Raw genomic sequence first — 9746 nt, forward strand, 5'->3', positions numbered from 1 at the left:
AACACTTCTGCCTGTACAGGAACACATCCATATCCTGAGTGCTCTGTCTTTTGTGTAGATACACATGACAAATATTATATCAAGTATATATTGAATGCCATTAAATGAAACATAGACTATTAATTTTTTTTTAAAGAAGCATTACAGTGAAGGGAGACTTTGTTCATGCTTCTCTTTTACTCTACAAGTGACACTATTTAGACTTCCAGTCATTCAAATACATGGTGTGGTGCAACAGGCAGGAATACATCTATTTGGCTGAATCTAGTGTCCCATGCTTCAGACACTACAGGGGAACTTGCCAACAGAACTGCAAACCAGGGAACACAGGATTTAAGCCACAGAGGAGTTTTAAAGTCAACTTCATTGACAGAAGACTCAGATCATTGATGAAAGAAACTTAAATAAATAAATAAATAAATGTCAGGCTCTGTTTTTCATTCAAAAATAATGGTCAACTTGATGCTTCACTGAGGAATTAAGGGAATTAATTATTCTCTTTCTCCAAACTCTGATTTTTAGTGCAAAGATCATCATGTGAGAAAAGTAGTCAGGTTGCCTCACTGAATACCAAGAAGCTCAACTACAGGGTGGATGACCAGATTCCAAAAAAAAATTTAAAGCAGAAAGCAGATAAAATTTAATTTTTTTCCCCCTCTTTGAAACCCCTGTAGATCTGTGACTGTTTCTGCAGTGGATATTAGTAACTGTGAATTTGCATATATTGAATGCATTTTCCTTTTTGCCCCCCAACTATTTACCTATTGGCATATCTGACTAAGTGAAACAGTCTAAAAATTGCATGGAGAAAGCTGTTTAAAGTTACTTTATGCCCATCTACTATCTGCTTTTGTTACTATTAGCAACATCTCCCAAGCTGCAAGATCTGCTCTCATATAGCCTCTTTTATAATGGATTGCATCAGACTGTGGACCTGTAGATATTCATGCACAGTCTGGATGATGCAATCTAACGTAGATTCCCTATCTGCCATGTTAACAGACACTACAGATTGGTTTGTCTGTTTTATTACTTTCCAGAATAACATACGTGGGACACAGAGTGGTTCTGTATGGGCAATTTCTCAGAGCTTGGAAGGAGACAAGATTCTTTTCTTCTGTGCCTATATACAGTGCTAGATTGGTATTTCTGGCAGTATTGCACAACCATTGCAGCATTCCCAAAGGCACTAATAGTGCATGTAAGAGACTAGGGAAGATTTCTTGCTCTGTCATTGCCCTTGTTATTTTTAATGGCATGTTAGTTTATTTGCATATTGCCAAAGGACTGGTTCAGAACTGAAAGGCTTAGTTTCTTGTAGCTGATAATTTAAAATTTGGATTAGACTCTGTCTTACTTGCACCAGTTAAAAAACATACATGGACTTGACGCTTGCTGCTGTTCTCTTCATAGAAGTTGTTTGTTGCACTATGTAGAATACAATTTGTTACAGTAATGAATTTATAAAATGCTTAGGAATACATAGGTAAGGCAGGTCCAACCTCCAAACAATGCTTGGAGTGTTATGAAAGGCAAAAAGACTATAATATTTATTTTAATAATTTATTAAATATTTATTTTAATTTTCATATTTATATGTTGAGAATATTTATTTTATGATAATATTTATCTTAATTTTCATAAACAAACTCCCATTGTTGCAAACATACTTTATAAGCGTGGCCTGCACATCAATGGCTTGCCTTCATGAATATGCAGTTAGCTGATCAAGTAATGCCAGAGCTACTCTTTATATTATAATGAACATGATATTTATTGGTTGCACAGTTAAATATGCAAGCATGTATTAAAATCAAACCAAAACAGAAGCACAAGAACACAATCCCCCATGACTAATGCAGTCAGCTAAATATATTCTACAATTACAGTATTCCCTGCTGATTTGTATCAGTGATACACAATGACAGCAGAACAGTAGAAATACAAGCCCAGAACCAACAATTTTTGTTTCAGAAGGCTATTGGTAAAATCGTCAGTTGAAACTTTGATGACAGACAGACGGGTTTTGAAACTAACTTTCTTGGAAATAGTTCCACTGATCTCAGAGCAGAAGTTCCCCTGATAGTCCTAATACTTTTATCTTATTTTCATTTGCTACTTAATTTTAAGTGAAATATCAGCTCAAGAAACACAATGTAGATCAGTGCAGACAAAGAGAAACCTTCAATGTTTAGTAATATTCTGAAATCATGACCTTCATAACAGAGACATATTTCCAATTTGAAAACAAATTCACTAACCTTTCATGTGCTTTACATCATCACTTTTTTCTGAATGTTCTAGCTATAAAATATTGCTATGAGAGAAGGCAGTAAAGAAATACAGTCAACTCTAAGCTTTCCCAATGGGAAGAAGAACAAGAATTGATATCAAATCATCCCAGTGTTTTTACCTTTCTCTTTCCTGCCTTATCATAGTGATAGCATCTGGCAACCCCCTGGATGTTTCCCTGTTACATCTCCATATTACATTAAACCAGCCTACTCAGAAGGGAATATTGCATCTATGTTGATAATATGGCAGCAGGGAAGAGACAGAATGAACTGAATTGTTAGAGACCTTCTGGTTTATCCAGGCAAAATTGTCAAATAGCAGGAGGGAGACTTACATAAAAACTTTAGAAGAGCATTGACCACAGAATAATCAGGGAAGCAAAGAAATATCTGCAATAGAGAATTTTTTTTTTTTCACAAATTTCATCCAACAGTGATTAAAGTGCTAAATCCAGGGGAAACTACTACTCAAATTTATGTTTATAGGACCATCATAATGCAAGAGGAAAATCATTTGCTAGAAGGTGGAGCACAGCATAGAATCAGAAACGGGGTCTTGCCCCAGGACACCCTCAATGTGATTCGGACAAGTTAAACACCTAAACTAGGTTTTTCTTATGGTCTTAATATGTAGTTCACATATAGACACAACTCCAGTAGGTGACTAAGCTCTACTACATAGGGCAGGATGAATCATCCTTTGAAAGTGCCATTCATTCCATACTGAGAAATACCAACTTCTGATGATATCACTTGCACAATAATGAAACAAGCTTTGAGGATTATCTTAGACTAGCACCCATCTTTTAAAGGGCTGCAGTGAGACGTGATCAACTTTACTCTTAACTTTCACTTGCACATCACTAATCTAGCTCCAAAATAGGAATTATGCTTCTCATGAGTCACACTGGGAGGAAAAGAAAAAGGCAAGGTAGCAGTAGCATAAGCATTAATACTGCATTTGTATTGCAGTATTATGTAGAGCTAGACCCTATTTCCAAAGAAGGCAACATTTGGCCCTGCTAAGCTTGGGGACCTCATACAATGCAGTACAAGTATACGAGGGAACAAGCAGATGGAGATGAAATAAATGAGGAGGAGGACAAGGCAACAATGAATTGATTGAGTTAGATATAATGAGTAGCAGTCACAGCACATTAGTTGCCTAGTCAGTGTTTACATCGATAAGATAATTAGTCTTCATAAAACTGCTTGCTGTCTTCACATTAAGGAAAAGTATTATTGCACGCAAGTTCCTCATAGGTTAGAACAGCAAATTTGGGATGCCAGAGGCACGTTATGTACCACAGCCCTGTAAATCTTGAAAACTAAAGCCTGTATTAGCACTTCTACTACCATGCTGTCAAAACAACAATAACAAAAAAAAATACAGAATACTCTTTTGTCAATGCGAAATGAAACTAAACACTGACATTTGAATACACTAACAAAGATTATTTAATCTAACCTAAGATCAAACCCAGGAAAATGCCTACCACTTACAAAATTGTTACCACAGCTATAAAGTGATCATCATTGGCAAACACATTTTCAGTACTTCAGTGTTATACAAACTGTCTGCAAGCCTGGCAATCTTTGGCATAATTGGTTCAATAAAAATAATACAAATAACTTCAAGATTTAGGAATAAACATACTTATCTCATTCACCCAGAATATTCACCCACCTTCTTATCAATTCTTTTGATGAAGGAACCTCCCCCCCTTCAGAGTTAATCAGCAATACCTTGGACTATTGATACAACAGATTAATGAATCAGTAGGTGACATAAGCAGAGCACTAACTTATTCATGATGCAGCAGTCAAGTGGAAAAAAAAAATCACATGGACCTGCCCGATGCAGTACACTGTATGCATCTGTACAGTTAGATTTACATATAGTACAAAATTAGTTCAGACATTTGCACAATGCCTGAAGGTTTTACAGACCAATTCAAAAAACTCCCTTTACATACTACTGAATTAATTTCACTCATTTGAATATGGCAGTCTTGCTGTGCTCTAATTTGCCTTCTTTTGTATATTTTTTATTGTAAATAGTGAGACCAATTAATTACAATTCATGAGTTAAATATTGTGTATGTCTCTATTACGGGGCTGTGCTTAAAGTAAATATTTGCCCACTCATCAAGATTCTGTGTTGTCAGTATGAAACTTTTGTCAGTCTGAAAGTATACAAATATGAAGAAAAGAAATGCTCAGCCAATCCAGCCACCTTTCTGTGGTTATTTTTGCTATCATCTACAGTTTAGTCACCTATAAGAACTGGAGTATAGCAGTACTCAGTGCTTTTAAACAGAATAAACACATTGCTCAGAGATGTGTGAACAACAGCTGACATTACCAGATAGATGGAGATACACTTCTGTATTAACTGAAGGAGACTTTGCTCATTCACAGGAAAAACTTGTGTGAAAAATCATTCTCTGTATGCTTGTAGGGTTGATGTTTTATAACCTGGACTCTACCTGGATGAATGCAACCTCTGATTTTTAAACTGCATGCTTAAACAGAAGTACAACTTCAAATGTTAGGTCTGCACACTTGCCATCATTGTCTTTTGCTAATTCCTCATCTAGGGAATGAAATACTCTGAAATACATAGGGTGAAGAAGGTAAAAGCCATCCAGAGGCATGCAAAAGATATTAGGCTGTCACATTGACATGGCAGTCTGCAAGGAAGTGTGAGGTCTTCCTTCTGACACCGAGGAGTCATCAATTCAATGTCAGCTGCATATTAAAACTTGCAGTTCTCTCTCTCCATAACCAGGCTTGGCCCTGAACTGTAGTATCATGAACAGGTAAATTATACAAGACTCCAAAGACAATTTCAAGCATAAGTCTGTACATAAGATGAAATTAACCCACTTACTAACTCTCTCTCTAATGGGAAAGACAAATAGACTAATATCATAAATTATGCACCATAATCACTGCATACTTCCAGCTCTGGTTATCATTAAATGTATGCAGCTCATCCTGGCAGCAGTCCAATACATCCTCAGCAACAGTTTCTTGCTGGATAAGCTCAAGCAGTTGTATGGTAGAACTACTTATGTTCTTATAAATTATACCAGACATTTCTCATTAGCATTACACCTGAAAACCCATTCCCAAGTTGGATATTATCCATTCTTTCATAAAATTAAAAGCATATGAAATGCATAGAAAGAGCAAGCTCAGGATACCTTAAGCCTGTGTTTTAATAGAGAAAAAGGAAAAAAAAAAAAAAGCCACAGAATTTACCAAACAGAATTACAGACAATATACATCACTAACAGGTCATTGTTCAATAAAGTTAGAAATAGAGCTGATGATTGTCTTAGGTTACTTTGAAATTTTTAAATATAAAAAATACCTGAAGCCCAATCCATAATACTCATCACCCAGGACACAGCTCTCCTGTACCCTGGCATAGCCCTCATCATTCGTGATCCAGACAGCTACAAGCTACATGCAATACATGTTTCCATTCAACACTAGGACATTCGTGTAACATTCATGTTTTCACACAAATTCTTGCTGTGAAAAATACCCTTTCTTTTATAGCTTAATCATAAGCAACCAGAAAAGGCAGAAAACTCTAGACTTCAATTTTTCCTCTTCCTAATGGCAAGAAGTAGAGCTACAAAGACAAAAAGCATTTGTACAGCCCCATGACACAGCCATGTCACAAACACACAGACACAATCAGCAGACCAGTGACAATGTGCCTTGCAGCCATTTCCCACACTGGTGTGTTTCACAAAGGCGCGTGGTTCGTGACCACTGCAGAACAGATGCCTCTGCACTTGGAGAAGCCCCCCACCTGCTGCAGAAAGACACTTCTATAATGCTGCTTTTGGCTACAAGGCTAAGCTCAGAGCAGGACTAAAGAGACAACCTTTGCTTACGGCATGACCTGCAGTGTGAACAGGCCTCATAAGTGTATTTGTAAGAATACAATCATTCAGTGAAAACAAACATTGGAGGAGCTATGCACTTCCGTCCATCATTATCCAGATATTTTCCTTCTATCAAGGTATCTCTATCCTTAGATATATTCAAAGCTTCACTGGGCTAGGCTCTGAGCAACCTGACCTGATACTGAAGCCAGCCCTCTGCTGAGCAAATTGGTAGATTACATGACCACTGGGAGTCCCTTCAAACCATTTTTTTTCTGCGATTCTCTGAATTACTGCTGATTTACTATGACCCACAAATTTGTAATCTTAATGACTACAATCCATTTTAATGGTGATTCACTGCAATTACTTTAATTCATTTGATTATTGCAATTCATATCTAAAAATAAAATCTTATTTCCTCTAAATTGGTGAATTGGTACAGTGAAGCTGTCCATCTGCTTACCTACACTGCTAGCAACAAAGATATCTGCTAATTTTCCCCTTTCTAGAGAAAGAGTCCTATATATTTATATATATATATACACACACACACGCTCCAATAAGCTGCTATATAAAACTTGTTACAGGATTGGTCCTTGAAAAAAAAAAAAAAATAATAACCTGAGAGGCTACCCCTTTGACTTGGTCATCATTACACACCATAACCATCAAATTATTGTGTAATTAAATAGATGTTTGTTTAGATAATGCACAGGTCTTTTGCTTTTATCACTACTTTTTAGAAGTCCTTATTCAGTGCCTCATTCATCTAGCTAATCAGCCGAACTCCAGACAAACTGTACTAAAAGATGGAAGTGGCAAGTGATCACGTGTCCAAAATGATTAAAGTGGGGAGAGAGAGATTGTGCAAGTGTACACTTACAAAGTCGGCAAGAACATCAGAAGTTGAAATTACAGGTTTCTTGTGGGAAAAATGCAGTAAGTGGGACATTCTGTAGGCTCCTGCCAGGGCAAAAAGATTAAAACATAGCAGCTCAACAGTTCGTGCGGCAACTGTTGTACTTGCACAGACAGCGGGACACCATGAAGAGAACTTGATGCAAAAACAGTGTGGCTTACCACATATGAGATCTTCTTCGTAAGTCTGGCAAGTGGTTGAGGGGTGAGAAGGACATATCACTGGGACACACTCAAGGAACATAAAATATCTTCAGGATTCCTTTTTGGAGGGGATTAACTGATACCTGCCAGAACTATTAGCAGTATGTCTTTCCTCTTAAGACCACCTAGTGATTTTATTCTAACAGCCTTAAAGCATCATACAGTTCTTCCTCACTCCACATTGCCAGAAGGTTCATTTACTTTGAAGTAACTGCACTGTGGTAATGCTGTAAATATCAAGTACATCTCAGAAATAGACTTTAAAATATTAGTGTTTGGTGTCTCCACCCCCCCCCCCCCCCCCCCCCCGAATTCTGTTAATTTAGAGAAATTAAAAGCAGTAGGAGATCTGAGGACAGAACATAAGGGCTGCAGGATCAGATTCTCACTAAGCTGGCATGAAAACTAACCTTAGGGAAATGGAGTGGGTGGTTGCTAAAAAGATACAGACATCTCAGGACACACAATTTTTATGGCATTAACCTCTTCATCATTGAGCAATGCCAATATCCAGCATGCTGAATACTGCTTCTATAGTAACTAGGACAGTATCCAAATTGGATTTAAGCAAATTATTTAGCTTATTAGGCATCCTAATGTCCACTGTTTAATTCCATTAGAAACAATTAAAATTTCAGTTAGCAAACAAATAATAGGCACACAGAAATAGGCACAATTCCATATTTTTCCCAGATGATCTTGGCTTTAGTTACTCAGCTAAAGTCAACAATAAGTTTAGGAAAACTCCATATGGTGTATTATATATGAGTCTAAAAAAAATGCATATCGTCCACATAGGTTTAAATCATGTCCTCACTGTTTAATATCTCAACTCTCTTGCAATAATGTTGCAACTAGCAACTCCAGAAACACGGGTAGTGAAAATGGGAACACAGAGGACCTTTTGTCATAAACTCTTCCCCAAAAAATAGAAGAAAAAAAAGGAACGAGAAATGTTCATTGATGTTAATACACAGCAATTTAATCCTGCACTGGTAGCTGTATCTTACTAGATCTATATAATGAATAGATACTTCTAGATAATCTTTTCATTTCAGCTTTCATAAAAAATATCACTAGTGTGGGAGTTTTAAAGAAATATAAAGTATTAAAGCTTATAAACCAGTTGGGATAATTATGACATAAAAGACTTAAAAAAGACTTAAACTGTCTAAAAATATACCTACACACACTAAAAATATCCCACAGACAAAGGAAAGTTCCTATCCAACACGTATAGAACTACTTCTAGGATAGCCAGCAGGAGAGGTAAATCACAGTGCATTCACTCAATGATGGAAAATTTCTTCTTTCTACCTTTCTCATGGTCAGGGCTAGAAAAGTCATCGCATCAGAGAGAAGAGCAATAATGAACCCAGAAATCTCTTCAGACTTCGAGACAATTCTGGAAAAAATCATTGATGGATTAGTTTCCCTCAGATTATATCCCTTGGATCCTGCTCTCCTTACTATCCTCCCTTCTGCTTTCTTGTGCTTTGATCTATTTCTTATAAGTAAAAAAGGCTTTAAGAGAAGCTGGAGAAACAGAACCCACTTAATGTTATTGACTACTCCAATTGCTTTCATTACCAGCAGGTGAAGATGAAGAAAGAAGGGGAGCTGGCTCATTTCTGTACTTCCTGGGGTGACTAGCACAACCCTTACATGCAGGACATTTATTTGCATCTGGTTCTCTATTACACAAGTGCTTAACAACTTAAACAATTATCTGCTACAGTGAAATTGCTTACTGGGGTGTTACAGGTTTATGAAAGCCAAGCTCAGTAATTGCTTGGGAAGATTACATTACAAATAAAGAACATTTATTGAATTACTGTGCTTTACCCATTTCAAAGAAGCAGCAGCTTTCCAATGCTTGCCTTGTCTGTAGAAGATATTAAAAAGTTTCATTAGCACAATTAGTACTTCTCATCAGCATCAGTTCTTTCTCTTACGGTTCCATTGCTCCCAGTGAATGATTAGTGTTGAAATCCTCTTCTCTCTGAATATTTACCATCCTGTTAGATATGACTGGAAGTTTAATCTTTCAGGGCATTGTCAAATAAAATGTGTTGCTTTTCTTGATAGTAAAATACTACACAAATAGCCAGAGCCTCTCTGGGGACTGTTTCCAACAGTGGAGTACTCCTGTCTAGCAATGATGGAACAGATGCGTATTGTGGTACATTCATATTTTATTGTAAAATGTTACTAAAATGAACTACAGAAATTATCAATTGAAAAGAATTGTGCAAGAATGACTTTTACCTTTATATAAGGTAATTTCTATTCAGGAGCTGTTTAAATGAACAGTGCAGTAAATAAAGGCTGAACAATATTTGGCAATAGCATGTACAAGGCTCAGACTCCAAGCAGGCAAACTTTCCTGTTTCTGCCAAGGAAGAGAGTCTGGTGGAACAGA

The sequence above is a fragment of the Cygnus atratus genome, chromosome 8, assembly GCF_013377495.2.
Source record: "Cygnus atratus isolate AKBS03 ecotype Queensland, Australia chromosome 8, CAtr_DNAZoo_HiC_assembly, whole genome shotgun sequence".
Taxonomy (NCBI): Eukaryota; Metazoa; Chordata; class Aves; order Anseriformes; family Anatidae; genus Cygnus; species Cygnus atratus.